The sequence below is a fragment of the Notechis scutatus genome, chromosome Z (assembly GCF_049901735.1).
Source record: "Notechis scutatus isolate UNSWTSFEM ecotype Mainland chromosome Z, rNotScu1.2, whole genome shotgun sequence".
NCBI lineage: Eukaryota > Metazoa > Chordata > Lepidosauria > Squamata > Elapidae > Notechis > Notechis scutatus.
This window is the reverse complement of record NC_142025.1, coordinates 93,231,153-93,256,361: the sequence shown is the minus strand read 5'-3', so window position 1 is coordinate 93,256,361 and position 25,209 is coordinate 93,231,153. Positions and strand designations below refer to the sequence as shown.

Genomic DNA, 25,209 nt, shown 5'->3' with positions numbered 1-25,209 from the left:
AGATAGATATATTGGTAGATAGATAGATAGGTAGATAGGCAGGCAGGCAAGCAGGCAGACAGACCTTTTGGATGTATGTATGTATGGATAGGTAGGTAGGTAGAAAGGTAAGTATGTATGTAGGTAGGTAGATGGATAGAGCTATATTGGTAAATAGGTAGGTAGGTAGGTAGGTAGGTAGACAGAAAGACAGACAGACAGACCTTTTGGATGGATGGATGGACGGACAGACAAACAGAATGCGACAGCAATGGCACTTTGGGAAAGTGGAGTCACTCTGGCTTTGCTCTACTTTCCTAATGTTCTCCCGCCGCTGCATTTGACGTGCCAGCCCCACAGACTCACCCCATTGATTGTTGCACCGCTCTGGAGCCGGCGTCTCGAATGCGGCAGCACTTTGGGAAAATAAAGCAAAGCCTCCGCCGCATTCGAGGCGCCAGCTCCGGAGCAGTGCAACAGTCAATGGGGTGAGCCTGCGGGGCCGCCGCCTTGAATGCCCCCCCTGCCGCCTCTTAGCGCCCCTCTGCCAGTCCCCTTGGGGGCACTAAGAGGCGGCACTAAGAGCTAGTGCACTGAACGAGGCCACAGCGGCACATTGCTCTACTTTCCCAACGTGCCACCAAGGCACCGGCTACAGAGCGGTGCAACAGTCAATGGGGTGAGCCTGCAGGGCCGGCGCCTTGAGCCACTGCTTTAGGCCAATATTTCTCAACTCCAACAACTTTTAATATGTTTAGAGTTCAATTCTCAAAAATTTCAAGCATGGTAAAACGGTTAAAAAACATTGCTTTAGGCTACTCTTTACCTTAAGTAAGCTGTAGTAAATTAAAGTGTAATCTATTCATTCATATAAAACTGCCTCTTTCTGTCTTTCTTAAGATAATCATATATATTTAGCGGGCCAGCTTCCATGAAAGTTATCACTGCAAAATCCTCTCAAGATATGGGTAGACAATCTGAACCCAGGAACTCATGCAACCCTGAATCCCTTCTCTGCTACTATGGAGATCCTTTCATCTCACTGATGCAAATGTTCTTTCCTGCCATTTTGAGTCACTAAACACATGAAAACTGCCCTGTAAGCCTTAAAAAAAACTTGACGTATTTTATTACATGTTTTGTTATCTTTACAGTATTTGAAATATGTGTAATATTTAAAAATAACATATATATTAGATAGATAGATAGATAGATAGATAGATAGATAGATAGATAGATAGATAGATAGACAGACAGACAGACAGACAGACAGATAATAGGTAGAGTTATATAGATATATATAGAGAGAGAAGACAGGGAGGGTGGTAGGCACTTAGGGAAAATGGGCGTTGGTAAATTTACCTGAGAATGCCTTTTCTATCTAAGCTGCTAAAGAGCCCAAGATGGGTTAGACTCCTTCTGATGACATCATTAAGCTGAGTCTGTTCTTGTATATAAAAGGCCAGCCCCCAGGAGTCTCCCCAGCTTTGACGAAGATACTTGACAGACTGGAATAAGTGTCTCTGAAAGCAAACAAATCTAGAACATTAGCATTTCTTACCATCTCTGGACAAACAAAGGGGCTGGGCTCTCTAGCAGCACAGATAGAAAGGGCGTTCTCAGGTAAATTTACCAACGCCCATTCTCCTTCATGCTGCAGCGAGAGCCCCGGATGGGACATACCAAAGCCTGCATGTCCATGGGAGGGGGTCCTCGTCCATCTAATCACTCCGACTGTGGAACCACTCACTGAAGTACCCGTCTGCCAAAGGCCGCACTCACAGAGGCAAAGGAATCCAGACGGTAGTGTCTGATGAAGGGTGACGGGGATGTCCACGTGGCTGCTCTGCAAATCTCTTCCAGGGATGCCTGGGTAGCCCAGGCAGCCGAAGTGGTGGCACTTCTGGTAGAGTGCGCAGTCAGCCCTTGAGGCACCGGAAGAGCAACTGCTTTGTAGGCCTGTGCAATGCACGTCCTGACCCACCTGCTTATGGTAGGAGGAGAGGCTTTGTTCCCCAAGTGAGAAGGGAAAAAAGTAACAAACATGGCTTCCGTCTTTCTAAAGTAGGAAGTGCGTTTGATGTAAATTCTAAAGTCTCTCCTAACATCTTGCGCTCTAAATCATGGTGTGGAAGGGGACAGAAATCAGGCAACACAATGTCCTGAGACCTGTGGAACCAGGTGTTAACCTTTGGGATAAAGGAGGAGTCTAAACAGAGAACCACCCTATTATCGTGATAGGTCCTGTCTAATCAAGAGAGCAGCCAGCTCTGACACCCTTCTAGCAGATGAGATTGAAACTAAAAAAACCACCTTCAGTGTCAAGAATTGTAGAGACACTATCCTAAGAGGTTCGAATGGGGGGGTTGTAAAGGCCTGAAGTACCTTGTGAAGGTCCCATGAAGGATACCTGTGTACAATGGGGGGTGGGTGGAGGTTAGAAGCCCCTTTTAAAAATCTCTGGACCAAAGGATGGTGTGACAAGGAAGGAAATGAATCCCAGGAGAGAACTGAGGACAGGGCCGCTACTTGGCGGCGTAGGGTTTTAAGGGCTAGTCCTTTCTCTAGGCCGTCCTGAAGGAACCAAAGAACTTCTGCCAGCTGGGGTGAGGAGGGTGATAGACCCTCCTTTAAGCACCATTGAAAAAATAGCCTCCAGGTGGCATCTAGATGAGCCTCGTAGATGGTTTATGAAACACCTGGATTGTGAGGATAACCTTCTCTGGGAGATTAGCCTCTCTTAATCGCTGCCGCTCAAGTGCCATATGGTCAGCATGAGCCACTGGGGATCCGGATGGAGCAAGGCTCCCTGATGCAGGGAGATCAAGTGGTCTGGGATCCTCCAAGGAGAGGCTACAGACAAGTTCACTAGGTCCACAAACCAGGGCCTCCGTGGCCAATAGGGTGCCAGGAGAATTAGCTCCGCTCGTTCCTCCAACATCTTCTGAATGACTACCGGAATGATGGGAAGAGGGAGAAAGGCGTACAGGAGACCCCCGGGCCATCTGCACTGAACAGCATTGGTCCCCTCCGCTCCCTAACAAAGACACCTGGTGAAAAACCTGTTTACTTGGGTGTTTTGGGGAGTGGAAAAGAGGTCCATTTCCGGACTCTCAAACCTGAGGGAAAGGTCTCTGAATAGGGACAGGTGAATGCACCATTCTGCCTGGTTGAGTGAGCTCTGTCTCAGCCAGTCAGCCTGGGAGTTGTCAACCCCGGATATGTGATCTGCCATGATTGACAATAAGTGTCTCTCCGCCCACAGCCCTAACCGCTCGGCCTCCCTCATAAGTGCCTTGGATCTCATCCCCCCTTGTCTGTTGATGTGTGCCTTTGCGGCCATATTGTCCATCAACACTAGAACATGGGATCTGGTTACAGTGGCCCTGAAGTGTCTTAGTGCCAGAGCTATTATTCTGAGCTCTAGCCAGTTTATGGGATGGATTCTGTCTGACCAGGACCAAATCCCCTGAGCTATCTGGCCATCCATATGGACACCCCATCCCAGCAGGCTGGCGTCTGTGGTAAGTACTAGTCTGTCCTGTTCCTTGAATGGGAGTCCTTTCCAGAGGGCTGTCGGTCTTGCAGCTGGCTGTCGGTCTTGCAGCTGGTGCAGCCATCAGAGTGACACCCTTGTAAAAAACGATGCAGCAGTCAAAGCCCAGACAGCCCACGCAGCTGCTTGGTGGTTGCGTTTGATGGTCCATTCGGAGCATTTATCTTCGGCCTTAAGTACATCTTCTGGCTCAGTGGGGGTGCCAGAGAATGAGGCAATGACAGGACTGTCTACAGAGCATTGACTGTCTGCAAGAGCATTGGCTAGGGAGGGGCCCACATTGTAGAATCGTCTGTCATGAGACGAAGAGCGAGGACCTGCCGAAGAGGAAGCACACTGCTCCTTGACCAGGTCGAGAAACAAAAGAGGGGAAGGTAAAACCTCTGTGTAAACTACGGGTTTGGAGAAGAGGGAGTCTCCTTCTCCAGAGGGTTCCCCTTGTGGCTCGGGATCCACTTTCTCAGGTGACAGCTCGGCAGTAACCAGGGCCTTATTTAGGAGTGGTTTAAATAGGGCAGGTTTGAAGACAGATGCAGAGGAGAGCTGAACTGGGCGAGAGTCTTCCTCCTCGGAGAGGTTAGGGTCCCAGATCTCCCCCTCTTCGCGATCTGATTGAGGGGAATGACTGTGTTCAGATGGATTGTCACCGTCATCCTCCTCATAATCCTCCCATTCTGAATGGGAGGGTTGGGCCCTGAGGTCCTGGGGAATGTGGAAACCTCTCTGAGGAGGCAAGGGGCCTAGAGACTATGAAGGGAGAAGGGCATGAGCCCTTTCTAGGGGACGAAGAATCTGCTGGAAACCTTCAGCCAAACTTTGTCTAATGGCAATAGAGACAACGTCTTGAATCTCCCTGGGCTTGTCAGCAATGGGAGGGTTGGAGGGCTGAAGGCCAGCCGCCGAGGGAGTAAAGGTAGCTGACGGTCTGTTTAGGGAGGAGCCCTGAACCCTGGTGTGAAGGAGAGGGACATAGGCCCAACAGGCCTGTTTAAAATTAGGCTCTGACCTGCTTAAATCTTGAGGATCTAATTGTTCCTCAAGTCTCTCAGGGGACCACAATGGGGGGCGGGTCCAATGGATCCTGAAATTACATCACTTCCCCTGGAGGGGCTTCCCTGGGGACCCTGAAGTTCTCCTGCCTTGGAAGCCTGTTGCAGTTGCCCTCTCATATCATCTATTGTTTTTTTCTGCCTCTCTAAAGCCACATGTCTGTGCTTTTCTGCCTTAAGCCCGGCCTGTGTCATGTTCTTGGGGGCCAGAGCTTTAGCGCTAATTTTAGCAGCCACTTCTCTCTGAGCTGATTGAGAACACTGTCTGCGTCTTTTCCTTCTGGCCGGTTGGAGGGCCTGTTCCACTGGGGGAGTGGGGGAGAGAAGTTCAGCCTGAGCCCTATCTTGATCCATGGTAAGTGTAGACAAAGCACAATAGGTGCTGGAAGTGACCCCCAATATGTACTGCCTACTGTGAAGGCCTTGCAGAGGATGCCAAATTAATTTTTCTTGTGGGCCGAAACAACCATTGGGCCACTTAAAATGGACGCTCGCCTCGTGCGATGGAGGATTTTGTCCTCCAAAATGGCCACCGCACATGCTGAGGCCTCTGATAAATGATGTCACTCCTTAGGCTGCAGCGAGCCCTGAGCAAGGAGATCAGCCAAAGGAGAGAGCAGCCCCCATCAAAGCAATCAGCTGGCTGGCACTGTTATCGCTTTGCCGATCTTTAGCGATCGCGCAAACGGAAGGCTATGTGGGAGGCACCTGAGACGCTTCCCTACTTACTTTCCCTGCAAACTGGCAACGTTGAATCCTCAACGTTGCAGGAGAACGGAGTCCCGTTCTCCTGAAGTTGCAACTACCCGGATCCCCGGGAGCTGTTTAAAGCTGAAATAGCTTCGATCGAATCCACTGACTGAATACCACTAACGCTTTCAGAGACACAGCTTGCTGACTTAAAAGAAGCTGAGTCAAAGCTGGGGAGACTCCCGGGGGCTGGCCTTTTATATACAAGAACAGACTCAGCTTAATGACATCATCAGAAGGAGTCTAACCCATCCTGGGCTCTCGCCGCAGCATGGAGGAGAATATCTACTATCACACTGATGACTGCATTGCCTACCCCAACTTAAACACCAATCACTGAGTATATTCACTGACCCTTCTTGAACATGGACAGCATTAATAAACCATGGGTAACTTTACCATGACCCAGAAAGGAAAACCCTAAAACAAACTGTGACTTCTTTCTCTGACGCGCTTTGAGCATGCCAGATTTATATATTAGCTAAATAAAACATGCTCTTTCTCAACTAAATGTGGTATTTTACACAAATTATCTAACTGTTTTGGAAAGGTGGAATATAAATTTCCCAAAAAATAAAAAGAACAAGTTTTAGTGACTTTGGCAACAACACAGGAGAATTCCAAGGATGATCAGTGCTTCATCACTTCATATTTGTAAAATGACTCCAGACATTTCAACTACAGTAGGTTATTGCTCTTCATATTCACCTGGTTTGCCATTCTGTCACCTGCTTTAAATTTTTCTTGCATCATGTTGCCCACGTCACTAGCTCACTAGCCAAAGTCCTTTAAAAATGCAAATGCAGCCTGGATTTGGTTTTAGCATGCCTCTATGTAAATACCCTGTCTGCCAGTTTAAAGACAGGACATACTCACAGAGTAGAGGCAGTTTTTATGTCAGAACAGATTTGAGACCCTCCAAATTTCAGAATTAATGTAATGGATCTATCATCACATTCCCTCAAAATTGGAGATTGTGACTGAAGATTTCCAAGACCTTGCAACACTAGTCAAAAGGACTGATGAGTTAAAATAATGAATGCCTTCCTGTGGCAACAGGCTCACCTGGGCATATACAATAATTCCATTCTGTTTCCACTGACCTAACATACTCAAGCAGGTACACAGCTTAGAGTTCGGAAAGGCTGTTAAAGAGAGCTTGACGTCAAGACTCTGCTTTTTTTAGCTTGTCTCTTGTGCAGAAAGCCACAGATGCTGACCTTCAGCCCTAGTTCCCAATGCCAGATATTTATCCTGGCCTGTTCTCTCCCTTTTCGATGGCAGGGGATGGACTTCGCGTAAGTGATACTCAAAAAAGCACTCCTAAATCCATCTTCCATTCAGAAGGCTTTGCACCTACCAAAGCCAGATTGTCCTTTCAAGCATATCTCAATATCTTCATCCAAATAAATTGAACTGTCCCAAATCACCGGCTTAGCCATCTGCTATGTATCTTATATTTTTGGAGAAATGAAAACATAATAGGACAAAAGAACAATTAAAGTCTGCTAAGATTTCTCACTGATGCAAGGAAGCCTGCAAAACCATAAGGTTACATTACCAGCCTCAGTTGACGCATTCAGAATTCAAATCAGATCATTATTAAAATACCTGGAATGTATTTGACACAAAACACTAAAGACCTATTTAAAAATATTATTCACAGATCTTGAAAAATATAATAAGATTTATAAGATGAAGGAAGTTAAAAAGGCTTAGGAAGAATTGCAGCATTGAAATGAATATTCTACCAATTTTCTTGCAAATAAATTTATTGCAATAAAATTGAAAATATGTATTAAATGATTGGCAGAGATTAAATGCTGCTAAATGGTCTTCTGAAAGACCAAGAATTACATTTAAGATACAAGATATGAAAAGGGATGATGATCCAGCAGCCCTGAAGTTTCAAGTATAGTTGGTCCTCCACTTATGACCCATTAATTAAGAAACTGTTCAAAGTTATGATAGTATGACTGGAAAGACTTACAATTTACAGACATTGCAGCATATCCCACAGTCAGATTTTGGCAGATTTGCAACCGAGCAGAAGTCCTTTCTCACATGGTTGTGCATGGCAGTTTTCTCATGGCACCTCAGTAAGATGGCCTCATGTGGCCAGCACGTGCTTCACAAAGGCATGTGCCAATGGGCGCATATCTCAGCAGCAGGAGCAAGAAGACGGCAAAGGTCAGCAAAGGTGCAGAGTGTCAGGGGTCTTGGCAGGGAGGGCTAGGGCTTTCTGAGGCCGCTATGAATTCACACTGCACTGGTGGGCTGTGGTTCTGTGCCAGGCTGCTTGGACTATTCAGGAATCTATGACCGTGTTGTTGGTGTATCTCGGGACGCTGTGACTCTGGGTTGCACTGTTGGGACTCCCCAGAATACTGTGGCTTCACACCACATTGTTGGGGTCATTCCCCAAATAACGCACACCGTCCTCACAATGCTTTCAGAAACCCTAGGGAGCTTGGGGGAATAGCAAGCGCAGCCTTCTCACAATTATCTCATATAGTTTTAGAATTTCTTAGAAGCCTTCAAAAGCATAATGAGAACGGTGTGCACTATTTGGAGAATGGCGCAAACGGTTCTCAGGAAGGGCGCTTAACATGGCCAGCAGTTGCCTTGTGTAGAGCCAGATCAGACACTCCTCAGCAGCAGCAGGTAGCGGGATGGAGATGGCTGGGCCAGCAGACAAACAAAACGCAGGGAAACAAGGCTGACAGGGCTAGGAGTGGAGCACAAGTAGCAGGGTGAGTGAAGCATATACGGCGGGACAAAAAACAGTACGAAGTAGCAAAGCTGGCAGAACTAACAGCACAGAGAAGAAGAGCTGGGGGGGAGTGATAAGTCAAGCGACAGGGCAGCAGGGTGGGGTGGAATTCAACCGGTGTTACTACCGGTTTGGTGCGCGCATGTAAAAATACTTAAGCTCTGTCGCCTGGACAGCTGAAGAAGGGCTGTGCGCAAGTGTGCAGTGTTTGAAAAGCTACTTTTTTCCTGCTTTTTCAACCTCAGCTGTGCGACGCAAAGCAGCTGAGGTTGAAAAAGCAGGAAATAAAGGACAGGTAAGAGCCTGGGCGGGTGGTCGGGCCAAACAGCAGCAAACACAGAACCGGTTCGGGGTTTGCTGCTCCTCAGAGCTACCGGTTCTATAGAGCCGTGCAGAACCGGTAGCATCCCACCCCTGCAACAGGGGTGGCTGAGGCTCCATGCTGTGGTACTGCAGGTGTGGAACTTTAAGTAGTGTTGGGGCTGAAGTAGAGGCGCAGGGGAGGGGTGGCCAAGACTGCTGAAAGCCTCTACTTTAGCCACAGAGCTGGTGCTATAGCCAAAAGGGCAGAGATTGGGGAGGGGGGATAGGTGGGTTTGGGAACTGAAGTCCACCTGATTGTAAGTGAGAGGTGGCTGCCAAGAACCCAAATTTTGATCACTTGACCGAAAGAGCACTACAACACCCATAACTCTGAGGACTGGGCACAAGTATCATTAGCTCAACACTACGAACAGCCACTTGAGATTACCTGCATACAGCTTTTAAGAGATTATGCAACAATAAACATCTGAGATAAAATCAGGAAATGAATCAGTACAGACTTATTACCTTTTGCTTCATTATTGTGTATTTATTTTCATGAAGACAAAAGTAGGAAGAAAGCCCTCAGCGAACAGACTCATGTAAGTGGCAGGTATTGATTATTAATACGACAAAAATAAAATCATCTGAGACTTTCTCTTCTGCATGGCCGGGACTATGCAGCCAACTTTGGTATTTTCAAATGAGCAATATACTTTAAAGAAAACTTCAGAAAACAAAGAGAATACTTAAGAGACTTGAGCAAACTTGAAAACCTTGTAACACAAAATCCAGAGCATCTGATAAGAGTTTGTTTATAACTTGTCATAAATTACTTTTTTCAAATCTGTTGTAACTTTGAATGGTCATTTAAAAAGTGGTTATAAGTTGAGGACTACTGGTATTGTTGTTAATATTCACATATTACTTGGATTTTATTAATGGTTGACAGTTTTTAAAATATGGTACATTCTATTATTTAAAATTAATCACCAAAATATTTAAATGTTAATCTTATTCTATGATGCTTATAACTTTATTCATTTGGAGTTTATGTCTCTCTTTTTTCCTTTTTTGTGTATGTTTTTCTTTCTTTTTTCCTTTTCTTAACTATTCTTCATTAAAAAAATAAAGTGGAATTGAGTGGAATATAAAGGCCAACAAAAATACTAATGATTTACTATCAACCTATTTCTTGTAGCAAGGATAACTTGCTTTTCTTAGCTGCAGCCAAAGCCATTCCACCAGATACACTCAAGAGGCAACCAATTTATTTAATATTTTGCAATCCCATCAGCAAATTTCTGATGGGGTTGCACAATCTGATTCCTCTCAATGTTTGCAGTTAATAGAGTTCACAAATACATCACATCTTTAGGTCTGCAATGGAGCTCTATATCAAAGGGAAGAAGACTGTATAGTTCGGCAGAAGTACTGTATCGTAGGATAGCTAGGTGCTTAATTTTAAGCCCAGATGAAAGAGATGATGGGAAGCCATGAAATTTAAGTTAAAGAAGCAGAAAGCACCCAGAATTTCTGGATTTAATCTACATTGACAAATGAACAGTGGCATTAAATGGTAAGACAGGAGACATGGTCTTTGAAATGGTGTAGATTTAAAACAATCTGTTTTCTATTGCGACCGCATAGCATCAGTTTCCTGATGCTGGACACAAGGGGATTGCAAACAAGGGGATCTTAACAAAAGTGCAGCTTTTCTTTCTTGGCATCCTCCAAATGTTTTGGAGTGGTGTTTCCCAGAATTCCCAGCCAGTCATGTCTTAAGACACTTGGAGAGTGTAATGCAATGTATGTGAGATTCATGGTGAGAATGTTAATCAACACCAGCCAGGGAACGGAGGGAACTGGGCACATCCATTGATGAGATTGAGATCATCTATCCTTTTAATGTAATATTTATGTACATACAGACCATGTATATGTTCCATTTCATATTCTATACCAGCCTTCCCTTATGTGATGCCTACTCCCATTATTCACTCTGTGGGAGGTAGGCAAATTACTGTTTTTTATTTAATGCATTATAACATGGACGAGAAAACCTCTGAAAAGTTTACACAAAATTCTTAACGCTTGTCTTACAGACAAAAATTTCCTACATACAAATTGTTTAGAATAGCACTGAATAGACTCATTCTATTAGAATGCAGAAAGGATAATAAAACTGAAAATCATCTTCATGATGTTTCTCCATCCTTCCTACTTTCCACAAATCAAAATGGATTCAATTTAAACGCTGCTCTTACTCAATTAAGGAATTGTAAAATTTGCAGATGTGCTGTAATGGATCCAATTTCTTTTTAATGTGATGCAAAATGCAGAAAAAAATAGAACTTTTAATCAAAAGTTGGACTTCTTTGTTCAAAGTAGGCTCCCAAAATTCAATCTGTTAGATCACTAACAGATACAAGAACTGCCAGATCTATATTGTGATGGACCTTTCAGACAATTAAAGCTGGTGGCTATTACCATAGGATCATTTCAATATGAACAATAAGAGCATTTTCTACCCTCACAGGGAGTCATTTCCTTGAGTCAAGGCAGAAGTTCGTACAACTGCAGCTGGCAAGCCGAATAATATAGAGACTTTCAGAAACAATAAAAATTGTTGCTAACTAATATCCACAAATAAAGTGGCTTCCAGGTCCACAGTTTATGTGAGCACAAATAATTTCCCTGAAATGGAGGAAAAAGGATTTCCAATCAGTATAGGAATAGGAAGATGATTACCTAGCAAAAAATACTCCAAATTGTTGGGAAATTAATATGATTATCCAATCCATCAGGATGAAACTAATATCATAATCTAAATCTCTCAACCCTGAAATAAAAATGTTTTATAATTCACATCTGGAAAACATATCAAGGGAAGGATAACCACCATAATACCACCATTCAGGAAGGATGCCTGCCTGAAACAGCCCATAAATCATCTGATTGAATTTCCTCATAATTCCAGTTGTCCGGAACAAAACCTCACGTGGACACTTAGTGAGCCAAGGGTTCAAGCCAAGTCTTTTTCATGATACTACTTTCCCCTAAGTATCCTGCCTTCATATGGGACCCCTGTCATCACAGAATGAAGTAGAACCACCTAGAGCATTTTCCACAGGGGTGGGATTCTCCCAGTTCGCACCTATTCGCTAGAAGCAGTTAACATTCTAAGCAGTTCGGAGAACTGGCTGTTAGAAGAAATTACTGGCCTAATCCTGTAAGGAAGGTAGGAAGGAAACATTCTGGTGTTGATTACAGAAACTGCCTCTCCGTTAACCCTTATTACATTCTTGGCAGGACTAGACTTCCTGTCTCTGGAACTTCTCTGGAGTTTTTTCCCCCCTCCTTTGCTGATACTTTGCTTGTGTGGAGTGACCATTCAAAGTTACAATGGCACTGAAAAAAAGTGACTTATGACCATTTTTCACACTTAACGACTGTTGCAGCATCCCCACAATCATGAGAGGCCAGGTGAGATGTGTGCCTCGATGTGAGTGATATTGAGTTGGCCACGCTCAGCCAAAACATGGTCATCAAGCCATGCCCACCCAGTCACATGACCACCAAGCCACGCCCACCACCCACAGAACCCACCCACAGAACTGGTTGTTAAAAATTTTGAATCCCATCCCTGATTTTCCCCAATCTGACACTCTTCTGATGAGTTTATCAAAAACTCCAGTCATCCCCCTGAGGCACTAAACTTGACAAAGACTTATTGCCTCAACTCAGCCTCAGACACTTTGGAAAATAAGTCATCAAGAGATAGACACATTTTCTACTTATCTGAATCATTCTGTATTGCCCTTCATTATACAATGCCCCAGGGTCAAAGAGTTGAGAAAGAGGACCTTGATCAGTGTAAGGTACTAGCAGAATAGTATGAAAATGAGTATATCTAGATCTCCCTATTCTAAAACAACGATTTCTTTTTCAAACCAGATGATTGGATGCACTCACACCAAGCAACTTTAAATATTGCTTTAAAGGGGAAAATGTATGTGTTGCTTGCTGTTTCAGATAGGTACATGGAATGGGTGGGATTCTACCAGTTCACACCTATTCGCCAGAACCGGTTGTTAACATTCTAAGCAGTTTGGAGAACCGGTTGTTAGAAGAAATTACTGGCTTAATCCTGTAAGGAAGGCAGGAAGGAAACATTCTGGTGTTGCTTACAGAAACTGCCTCTCCGTTAACCCTTATTACATTCTTGGCAGGACTAGACTTCCTGTCTCAGGTACTTCTCTGGTGTTTTTTCCCCCTCCTTTGCTGGTACTTTGCTTGTGTGGAGTGACCATTCAAAGTTACAATGGCACTGAAAAACGACTGTTGCAGCATCCCCACAGTCATGAGAGGCCAGGCGAAGAGATGCGGGCCTCGATGTGAGTGATATTGAGTTGGCCACACCCAGCCAATAACCTGACCACCAACCCATGTCCTCCACCCAGTCACATGACCACCAAGCCACGCCCACCACCTAAGCCATGCCCACAGAACAGGTTGTTAAAAATTTTGAATCCCATCCCTGGTACATGGGATAATTTTGTGCTCTACAAACAAGAGCAGTTCCACAAGAAAAAAAAATTCCAAGCAGTAGGACTGTCTCTAGAGCAAAGCACAACTGAGAAAACAATAGGACAGAAGGTCCATTTCTGCGTCACGTTGGAAAGATCCAAGAAGAAAAATTGCAAACCACGGAACTATACTTTCCAAGGCATATGCATGTCTGCACTTGTACACAGAAATGTTTTTAAGTGCAGTGCAATAGCAACATATCTGTATTTCCGGATTCTGAATATTGGAAAGTAGCAATAGGGAACAGTTTCCTGATGCATTTAAGTAGAAGAACAATAGCTCTATGCATAATATGATGCCATAGTTCTGATTATAACCTAAAGAAAAAGAAAATACCCCAATGAATCTGCCAGTGTGAAAAAATATGGAGTTTAAGATATACTAGTCCATATGAATTGTCATAAGATCTGCTATTATATAGTGAACATGGACATGAGAATCAATATTCAAGTTTCATACAACTACGACATTCATTAGGTATGCAGGTTTGGTCATCAAAACTCATCTAACACATTCTGCAGAATTTAATTGTAAAGATACAAATTATATCCTAAGTTCGTTAGAAAAAGGAAGGGATTTAAGGAAAAAAACTCCATTAAATCCAACTAATATGCTTTGATAAAGAAAGTACTAGAGATGTTACATTCCACAATCTTAAATAAATTAATTAAATTAACATATTAGTTTCCCCTCTGTGAATAACATAGTCTTTGTGGATAACATATTTTGCATATACTTCCATTATCCCTTTATATAATCACAAGAAAAAAAATTCTTGAACAAACATTAGAGATACTGGGTCTCTACTTCTCGGCTCCAGGAGGACTGATATTCATTCACATGAACAAGAAGATTAAGTTCATTTTACTTTTAGGGCTGTGAAAAAGGCAACTAACCTGGTGCCCTATAGATGTTTTCAACTAAACCTCTCTCTCATTGTTAATGTTTAGTAAGAACTCTTGACATTTGAAGCAACTGTAAAATGCTTGCCCATGAAAAGAAACATATAAATCAGGTTTATCAAGAGCCAACCAACTTTTGCAATATGTGAGAATCAGCCATAGGATAAATTGTAAGTAGTAATAATGTAAAAGGCCAAAATGGTCCTTGACTTACAATTATTCGTTCAGAGACTGTTTCGAGTTATGGTGGCACTGAATGGAGTTACAACTTGACCCTGAATTACAGATGTTGTGGCATCCCTATGGTCATATGATCAAAATTTGGGCACTTGGCAGCCTGCCCACACTTATGACCACAGGAGCACTTCAACTTCTCACATCGATCTATGCCCTTTTGGTCCCTTGCACACTGTAGCTCCTGTGCCCTTCACCTTCTCCTTGTTCCCACTGCTGATCAATCATGCCCATTCTGGGCTTTTGTGAGACAACTGTTGGCCACATGAGGCTTTGTTCTCCAGTTTGTGCAGGGCAGTATCCTCCCAGCCTGGGGAAGATGGCACCATGTAGCCAGCAAATGTCTCACAAATGGCTGGGGGTGGGCATGTCTCATGAGCAGTGGGTGATGGTGACAGAGTGCAGGATGGCACGGCAGTGAGGGTGACTGGGCTATGATAGCTAGAGCTTGCTGGGGCATCTAATGCTTTGCACTGCCCTGCACTCAGGGACCTCATGCATCCCCAGAGCCGTGCCATGAAATGCCAAGCCAGTGAGGCAAACAGCCTCAAAGCCATGTGGTTCTGGGGCTGCTTGCTATCCCAGAGTGTAGGGGAGCCAAAAGGGCAGTGATTAGGGGGAAATGGGCAGGTGGGGGGAGTTGAAGAGGAGGCAATCCCTTAATTTATTCAGTCTCGGAGCTGGGAGGGGTTAAGCACTGAATGGCTTGGCTTGGGGTGAGTCCTCAGCTAAGGACTAGTGGAATTTGATTAACAATGGCAATAGGATCCTTGTTGCTAAATAATAGTTATGTGACATCACACTTTATGATTTCATCGCTTAACAATGGAATTCTGATCATACACCAAGGACTATCTGTAGTAATTAAGCTGGGAGGCTAGAAGGAGATAAACCAGCAAAATAACCTTTGGCCAGTCACTTTCTCTCAGCTCAAACACAGCATCAGGGTCTGCCACAAACCAGCCAAAAAGTAACTCCCTTATTATTTTATCCATGACTGTAAAGTAGAATGACTGACTAAGCTAAATAAGTGCACATAAAAGCAGACTATCAAATATATTTCTGGGTTAATAACTTTGGTAGACTAATGTGTAACTTAAGATTTTTAAAATAATAAAATTAAACTCGGTATATTAGAAGTCACGTAGGTAGTCCTCAAATCACCACCATTCATTTAACTACTGTTTGAAATTACGACGCTGCTGAAAAAGTGACTTACAACCCAGTCCTTGCAATTAGGACCACTGCAACATCCCCATCGTCACGTGATTTGGGTATGATAGTTGTAGCATCCTGAGGTCATATGATCACCATTTTTGACCTTCCTAGAGGACTTCTGATAAGCAAAATCAATGGGCCAAGTTAGATTTGTTTCACAATTGCAGCAAATATATTATAAAATCAGGCATGGCCATGTGATAGTTCAACTGCCACACTTAGCAACGTAATTTCCAGTTCCACTTGTGTTCATAGGTAGAGGATTTTTCTATTATAGAAGGCCCCCTGGTTTTGCTCTCAGTATCTCCTAACTCAGGCAGAAAGTTAGAAGTTTGGAAAACTGTGAATAAACACAATTGTCCAGCAGAGACTTGGGAAACCATTGGGATATACGGTTCTGTAATTCTTTGTACGAATATCCTATCTCCTTGACCTAGGACAATGTTTGTCAACCACAATAACTTCAAGAGGTTTGGACTTCAACTATGGTTTTGCAGCCAATTCTGGAACATACATTGGGGAGCTAAGAGTTTTGGAAGGATATACCATGAGTATTCTGTGTAGATCAAACAAAACAATAGGAATAACTTCAGCATGCACTGTTTAAATAACGAAGTCACTGCCATAAGATACAATAGCAAAAAGCTTAAATGGCTTTTAAAAATGGGATTAAATAAATTTATGGAAGACACATGCTGAATTTATTGCATCAACATTTTTTCTAACCACTGTAGTTGAACAAAGGATACAGAGCTGGTTCCTATATAACATTAAGCCATAAATAATGGTTACAAGCCAAAAATGGTTTGGTTCACACATTACACTAAACCAAAACCAAACACATGCTTTTCACAATATTTGTATTCAGCTAGTGGTCCCATATATAGCTAATGCATAATGTGGCTCATTGGGTTTTTTTTAATTTACTATAATATACCTATTCACTATGGTATATAAACCATAGAGTTTGGGGTGGGAGGGTGTGGGCCTGACAATAAGCCAACAAAACAAAACACATTTTGGATTAGGACTATATGAAACCCAGCCCCATTATATTTCAAGAGGTTGTTTCAAACCTGGCTATGTTTTGAGATGGACAAAGCAGTGTTATGGACTTGAAATTAGAACCAGGATTATATTGTTGTGTTTCCCTTCTCCCGCAATAATTGAAAGGGAAATATCCAGATGTAGATGTACCCTTTGTCCCTAATGACTCTTTACGGGAATAAGAAAACTTTGTTTCCACCTAACTTTCCTTGTGGGTTTCCTGTCCTCTTCAATTTGTGACAAATCACTCTTGGTGGAGATCAGATTTGATCTGACTGCACAAAAGCATTTTTATAAGTTTATGATTTCTATCATGTCCATGATACTGGTAGTTTGAACTGACCACATAGAAAGTATTTAATACAACTGATCCTGCAAGGCCACGTGAGGAGCAGATTTGTTTTACAATCCTAGCAAAAATTATGAAAGGCACTTGCTTCCCAAATAGGATTTGAAGTCTTGCATATCCAAGATTGTCAGAGACGTTGGTTGTTAGCTAAAAAATTAACTATTACACCAGGTAATTATTTTGAAGGGTCTATACATTATAAATTTAAGTTTAAAATGTGTGAAATTTAATTGATTTTAAAAGGAAAAATACATAATGGATAAAACTGGATTTTTAAAAATTACAAGAGAAGAAATGTGTGTAATTTAGAAACCTACTACTTATTCACCATTTGCATATCGCTTACATCTTAAAGTATTCTGGTGCTTTCAAATTGCCAAAAGAAAACCTGGAATGCTTTAAAACAAAAAACAAAAAAAATTAAAAATAGAACTACTTCTATAAATTAAGAACATCAAGCTCTCTGGTCCAACTCTCTCCTTAGCCACAAACCCTGTATACAAGCAGAAATATTTTCTTTCTCACCCTTACTTGCAATATGCTAAGACTACTAAGACATAAAAACTTGAAGCAGTTTGTGAACATACTACATAAACTGTAAGGATTCCCATCGCTGTTATTAATATTCTATAATAAGAAAGCCATGATCATAAATGTAAAAAACTCCATCTTCATACCATTCAAGAGTTCTTTTCAGCTAAGGACCTCAAACATTCAAAGTGAACAAAGTTGTAAAGCTGGGAGAATTGAACACAGATCCAAACACAGATGCATACATAACCCAGACGTGCTCTTTCCCTTCCTGCCTGATGTTTGAAGTCAAACCAGCTGTTAATTTCTCTACATGGATGACTGCTTCCCTCTTTACAGATTTACCTTTTATGACTGACAGCAAAGCACCCGACCACAATTTAGAGTTCTTTTTTTTTCTAATACAGGCTGAGGCTGGTAACCATCCTTGCTTCCACACAGCTGCTGACCATCTTAAGTGGGATTTAGCTGCCAACCTATTTTTTCGCTAAGTGTTAAACCCATTTCACAGCTGCCATGCAAGCCACCTGTGGGACTTGGTCAGGCATAATATCACATCTTAGTGCTAGACATGTAAAAAAAAAAAAAATAGTATCCAAACTGTTGCTTGGTCCAAAATCCCACAGGACTGGATATCCCAATTCTGAAACCTGGGCATGAAAAAATATGTGAGAGCCACGGCTCCAATTTCACACCCACAAGGCTGCTCAGACACTGCAAAAACACAGACCAAGTTGGAAACATCCCCTTGAAAGCTAAGCCATGGTCTTGTTTTTCCACCCACGGATCGACCAACCACTGGTAGTTTGGCAAGACAGACATCACTGGCTCTGTCTTTTATTTTAATTCCAAGGTTTCCTACAAAGGCCAAAAACTTTGTAACAGAGAAGTGGCACAACCAGAGGTATTTCTACAGCATTCTGAATTTTAAACGTGAAGGAGAAGGAATCACATAAGCAGAATCTTTGCACAATAAGTATAATGGGGAGAGGAAGGATCCGGAATTCCCTTGCCAATAATATGAAGTACAAAACTTCATTTAGAAGCAGCAGAATTGCCAGCCACACCCACACGTGGCACTGGAAAACAGATCAGCAATTTCTTTCAAGATCTGAAAGGAAAGAAACTTTGGGAATCTCTCAAAGAAAAGAAACAGGGAATCTCCCTCTCCTCTGAGTGCTTTCCTTCACTCTGTGGAGATAGGACTCTGAAAAATATTATCAAAACATTTGCATGCCTATGCCTACTCCAGATTCACTCCCACTGAGTTCAAATTTACCCTCAAATGTGGCTGCCACTATAAAGTTGCCACTTAATTAGCAGAGAGATCGGGACAAACCAGCAGCTCAAATCTTCGGATGTCTCCCTACTGAAAGAATTCCACCATACTCACACACCAAAGATTTTCTCCAAGAACAGTGAAGAGGCCAACAGGCCAAAGGAAGGATGGTGTGCCTGATGACAAGAATATCCGATGCTACAGGGCAAAATCCCCATCTACAGTTGGCCCGATTTCAAGCACAAGGCAGCAGGAGGAGGTGAGGGCAGCCCCATGACAGCTGAATAAGATGACTGAAAGCAACAGTTAAGGTTTATTAGTAAACTGCACAAAAAGTAGGGAGTGGAAAACTGGAACAGAAATAAAATAACGCAACCTTCACTGTCCCCCAAACTGGAACCTCCGATATTAGTCTGAACAGCTATATTCACCAAAATAAGTCTGAAGAGTAATTACAACTTCAGGAAACTATCAGCAATTGCAAAATTCCCCCAGAACTATCTTTCAGAAATCTACAACCTCCTCCGATTTCAGTGTAAATGTGAAAGACTATTAACGAAACTGGGGAGATGAGGACACTGAGGGGAAAGGAGATAAGGAAAAGCAACCCTATTCAACTTCAAACAGGTACTGCATGGGGCACAAGCAGAGAGCGGGGAAGGAGGAGGAAAAGGGATGGGGGGCTGCTATGTAATCCTAGACCTCGATCGGAATCTGGAAGGAACAAAACAAGACAAAAACGACATAGACTTTTCCCCTCCAGCCGTTAAATTAGCGTGCAAGGAACGAAGAAAAAAAAAAAAGACAGGTCTTCCTTTCTCCCCACTGCCTTCCAAACACATATCCAGAACAAAGTCTGCGAAAGGAAGAGCCGCAGGTATCCAAAACTCTTACCTGGAAAGCAGGTCCTTCTCCCTCTCTTAGTTACTAGGGCATGCACAAAACTCTCGCCAACCCCACCTCCTTCCCAAAAGCAATCTTGTTTTCACGAAGACAGAAGCACACGCTCTGGGGTCCCAGCTCTGCAAAGTCACACCGAACGGCTGCCTGATCCGAGCGGGACGGAGGGGAGGAAGGGAGGAGGGAACGCAACGTTGCGCTGGCCAGCGCGCGCGCCCCAGTGCTCAGCAGCCATTAAAGCCAGTCATGTGCTTCGGTGAAACTTTACACTGGAACCGAGTTGGGGAGGGGCAGGGGGGAAGCGAGACAGAGAGAATGAGCGAGGAGACGGAGGTGGGCCAAGCCACGCCCATTTCCCTTTCCCCAGCCAATAGATGCTGCTTCGAGGGTCGTGGAGGAGTGGAGGGGGGTCGGAACGAGGAAAAGAACGGGGAGTGATCTCCCTTCGGTCGTTACAGAAGTAACCCTTTGAAAGCTCTGCCTTTAATGGAACTGGGCAAGGGAAACTTTCGGTCCTCCTTGTTGGGCACAGCACTCACGCATTTCAGTGACCCCGGCACTTAGTTAAGAGCCAGCCCCACTTAGAATGTAACCCTGCATAGGGCAATCTGCAATTTCCATTGAAAGCAAATGGAGATTTTCCCCACAACGACGTACGTATTGTTATCCGAGAAACTGCTGAAGATTCGTCCAGGTCGTCGCGGACTAAGATAACCCTGTGCTCGGGAGCATCACTTTTACTCCCGGTCTGCATCTTAAAAGGTGATGGTGGTGTTCCTGAGAAAATAGTGAAGCATTTCTGCATAGGAGGATGCCAGCCAGGGCCAAAAAGTTGATGCTTGCAATAAGAAACGGAGTTGCAACTCTGAAATTCCCTTATTCGGTTCTCCATCGGGGGCTCCTTGTGTGGTTCCCAACAAGCCTTTGTCTCCTGCAACATGGGGAATAACCACAGGGCTAGTTTATTGTTAGATAAAGAATGATGAGTTATGGGGAGCATCATGAAAAGAGGGCTCCAATCCATAGCTGTGTAGAAATAAATCCTGTTGTATTCAAATCAATTCACTGCTTTTGAAAGCCTTCATGTAGCACAATTTTCTTTTTCAGGCAAAGACAACTTTTTATTTTTATTTTCCTGGTGTGCTGGAACCATGCTCTCCCTCACACTCACAAAAAGTGATGGGCCTAGGAAAAATGTATTTGATTTAATGTATAGGCAATTAAAATTAAACACTGTTAATATGATCACTCTCGACTTGTTTTAAAATCTTTTCTCTGTTATGCATACTTGATTTCTATCTTGCTTTTCATGTGGGAGAGAGGGGGGCATAGTGCTTCATTTATCCAAATTGCCCCACCAGAACACTGTGGCAAGATAACTTGCAGACTTTAAAATTTCATGTTCAGCTTGGTGGTCTTTGGAAGCTGCACCAGGGCTTTGGGGAAGTTGCCCCCTTTAGGGAATACCATTTATTATTATTATTATTATTATTATTATTATTATTATTATTATTATTATTATTATTATTATTATTATTATTATTATTATTATTATTATTATTATTATTATTATTATTATTATTAATTATTAATTATTAATTATTATTATTAATTATTATTATTAATTATTAATTATTATTTAAAATATTATATATTATTATTAATAGGGATGTGCATAAGTGCACCAATCATGCCTATCATCCTTGTCCTATTGTTTATTTTTATTTTTCTTATATGTATCCATCTCATGTATTCAAAACTATGTTTATACTTATACCTGTTATTTTGTAAGCGATTGACAAATCAAATAAATAAATAAATAAACCATTGCAGCTTAGAAGTATCAAGGCAGATGGGAAGAAACAGCAAAGGGCCAATCACATTTGCAAAGGAGGAAGAGGAGAGAGGAAAAGCTGCTCCTTTGGCAGCTTGTCTTAAACCCCACCTCCCATCTGATGCAGGACTGACCTGAAACACAGAACTGGGATTCAAGATTCAGCTCTTGATTTCACATTGTGAATTCAGTATGGTTTTCCCAATCATTCGTTGTTAAAAGGTTTCCATCATTTTATGATTGGTAATTCCATAAATAATTTTAAAAATGTTTTGTTACTCCAGTGGTTCTTAAACAGTTTGACCTCAGAACTCCTTTATATTCTTATAAATAATTGAGAAGCCCAAAGAGCTTGTTTACGTGAGTTATGTCCATCAATGTTTACTGTATTAGAAATAAAACAGCAAATTTAAATCTTACAGACTCTTTGAAAGGTTTTGTGCCCAGACCGTCCTTTGAGAACCACTATGTTATGTGATAAATGGAAAAACAGTCATAGAGTTGCCACATCCACAGATTATGGCAGACTTTGCCAATCTGGTGTCTCTAGATGTGTTAACTTCCAAAATTCTGATAATGGAAGGCTCTATATCTAGACAGCATCACTAGGAAAAATAGACTCATTAAGCTTAGAATATGGTTTTGATGTAATTCTTTATGTTTCACGAAGAAGTAAAATTCTATACAATCTTTATTTAGAAATAAATCTCAATAAATTTTATGGAATTTATTTGAGGCTAAATGTGTAAACACTGGGGATATACTAGATTCCTTTATTACATCTTGGTTTAGATTAGACATGGGGAGGAATACATTTGTATAAATTAATAGATTCATCAGAATGTTGCCTTAAAATGGGACCCTCTTGAAAATTGTCCACAACCATGAGATTCAAAAAAAATACAATCCAGTAATTTACTATGAGAACATAGCAGATATAGCTAGAGGACCTACATCTGTCAACAAAATTTCTATTTTTATTGATTTCTGATTTTAACTGATCTCAAAAAATTAAGCAGGATTGGAATAGGTGATTGATTGATGGGACAATATCCAGAGTAAAAATTAAAGAATTTTTTTAAAAAATTCAATGTATTGAGGAGCAACTCAAAGCTCACAATCAGGTATACCATGGTATTTATTAAGTCTGACTAATAGTCCAGATGCCAAATCATGCGGTTTCTTTTTCTAAAGAAAAATTAAGTAATAAAGCTTAATAAAGTCAGGTTATTTTCCTGACACTAGTGTGGAAGTGGCTTGTGCTGCCTTCACACATAATGTTTGGTTTTACTTCCCATTCATTGGTGGTGTCTATTCTAAAACCTAATAATGCCTGATTCTGCTTCCCTGCCAAGCACAAGTAAAACTGGCTAGATCCAGCCCTGATGAGACATTAGAAAATAGATCCCACCTCAAACCATGACATATACATTTCATAAAATAATAAAATAATAAATTCCAGTTCTGGCTGCAAATCTGAAATTCAGTTTGTTTTATTCTGTCTGCTGCAATTCCTAAGTTCCCCAAAGTTTTATCCATGGTATTTGCCAAGAGAAGAATGGTAAATCTTAATTTTCTCTAATCCACTTATACTAGGGCCAAGAATTGTTAAAATCTTTTTCTGCGTCATTCACTCATGCCCAACAAAGAAATGAAATGGAATTGATTTCTAACAAAATAATACCTGCTATATCTCTGTGTGAGTCACTGTTTCAGACTCATTGTTTCCAATCTGGAAACCTGCTTCCCAAATTAGTAACTCATGCAGAAATGGAGGGCAGCAGTGAACTCTGGAGCAATAAGTCTTGGGTTAAAAGAATTAAATACACTACTCAAAAAATATAGAGAACACAAAAATAAGACATCCTAGATCTGAATGAATGAAATATTCTTATTAAATACTTTGTTCATTACATAGTTGAATGTGCTGATAACAAAATCACACAAAAATTATCAATGGAAATCAAATGTAGCAACCCATGGAGGTCTGGATTTGGAGTTACACTCAAAATTAAAATGGAAAAAAACACTACAGGCTGATCCAACTTTGATGTAATGTCCTTAAAACAAGTCAAAATGAGGCTCAGTAGTGTGTGTGGCCTCCACGTGCCTGTCTGACCTCCCTACAACGCCTGGGCATGCTCCTGATGAGGTGGCAGATGGTCTCCTGAGGGATCTCCTCCCACACCTGGACTAAAGCATCCCCCTGTGGTGCAACATGGCATTGTTGGATGGAGCGAGACATGATGTCCCAGATGTGCTCAATTGGATTCAGGTCTGGAAAACGGGCAGGCCAGTCCATAGCATCAATGCCTTCGTCTTGCAGGAACTGCTGACGCACTCCAGCCACATGAGGTCTAGCATTGTCGTGTATTAGAAGGAACCCAGGGCCAACCCCACCAGCATATCGTCTCACAAGGGGTCTGGGGATCTCATCTCGATACCTAATGGCAGTCAGGCTACCTCTGGCGAGCACATGGAGGGCTGTACGGCCCCCTAAAGAAATGCCACACCATTATTGACCCACTGCCAAACCGGTCATGCTGGAGGATGTTGCAGGTAGCAGAACATTCTCCATGGCGTCTTCAGTCCCTGTCACGTCTGTCACATGTGCTCAGTGTAAACCTGCTTTCATCTGTGAAGATCACAGGGCGCCAGTGGCGAATTTGCCAATCTTGGTGTTCTCTGGCAAATGCCAAACATCCTGCACGGTGTTGGGCTGTAAGCACAACCCCCACCTGTGGACGTCGGGCCTTCATACCACCCTCATGGAGTCTGTTTCTGACCATTTGAGCAGCCACATGCACATTTGTGGCCCGCTGGAGGTCATTTTGCAGGGCTCTGGCAGTGCTCCTCCTGTCCCTCCTTGCACAAAGGCAGAGGTAGCGGTCCTGATGCTGGGTTGTTGCCCTCCTACGGCCTCCTCCACGTCTCCTGATGTACTGGCCTGTCTCCTGGTAGCGCCTCCATGCTCTGGACACTATGCTGACACAGCAAACCTTCTTGCCACAGCTTGCATTGATGTGCCATCTTGGATGAGCTGCACTACCTGAGCCACTTGTGTGGGTTGTGGACTCCGTCTCATGCTACCACTAGAGTGAAAGCACCGCCAGCATTCAAAAGTGACCAAACCATCAGCCAGAAAGCATAGGAACTGAGAAGTGGTCTGTGGTCACCACCTGCAGAACCACTCCTTTATTGGGGATGTCTTGCTAACCGCCTCTGCTTTCCACCTGTTGTCTATTCCATTTGCACAACAGCATGTGAAATTGATTGTCAATCAGTGTTGCTACCTAAGTGGACAGTTTGATTTCACAGAAGTGTGATTAACTTGGAGTTACATTGTGTTGTTTAAGTGTTCCCTTTAGTTTTTTGAGCAGTGTATATATATCTTTCAGCAGTTTTGGGGAGGTTGAACTATAACATACATCAACTAAAATTCAACAATTAATAAGATTATACAGATCAGTTTTTCCTAACCAACCAAAATTGAAATCTGAATAGAAGGTCCCCACAATCTCAACTGAAAGTATTATTTCTCTGATCCACAGTCCCATAGACACACACTTTTAATAGGGGAATTAATTGCAATTAAAATACTTGCAATTGGAGATTGTTTTAATGGGTAGACAGATCTGGTTCTCCTTGCCTGAAATAGACAGAAATTACATGAAGTGTAATATCTTCTCCCAACCAACTCTCCATCTGGCCTCCCAAACACACACATGTACACAGAGGCAGGCAATGGCTGCATTTCACCTTGACAAATTTGCTCTTCATTTATATTAATTGCCAAAAAGGGACCATTATATATTATATATGTATCCATGTATTCATAACTATGTTTTACTTATACCTATTATCTTGTAAGCAATTGACAAAATAAAAATAAATAAATCTGTGACTGAGGAGAAG

General features: G+C 42.3%; 1 protein-coding gene across 2 annotated transcripts in view; it reads right to left on the bottom strand.

Moving 5' to 3' along the window:
• RARA (retinoic acid receptor alpha) overlaps positions 1-25,209 on the bottom strand; it is a 219,840-nt gene that overhangs the window by 173,075 nt on the left and 21,556 nt on the right. Inside the window, exon 1 of one of the 2 annotated variants that reach the window (XM_026679674.2) lies at positions 19,455-19,731. The exons of the other annotated variant lie outside the window; for it this stretch is intronic. The gene's annotated coding sequence lies outside the window, so the exon portion shown is untranslated. Of the gene's footprint in view, positions 1-19,454; positions 19,732-25,209 lie in introns of those variants that run through there. 2 annotated transcript variants of the gene reach the window in all.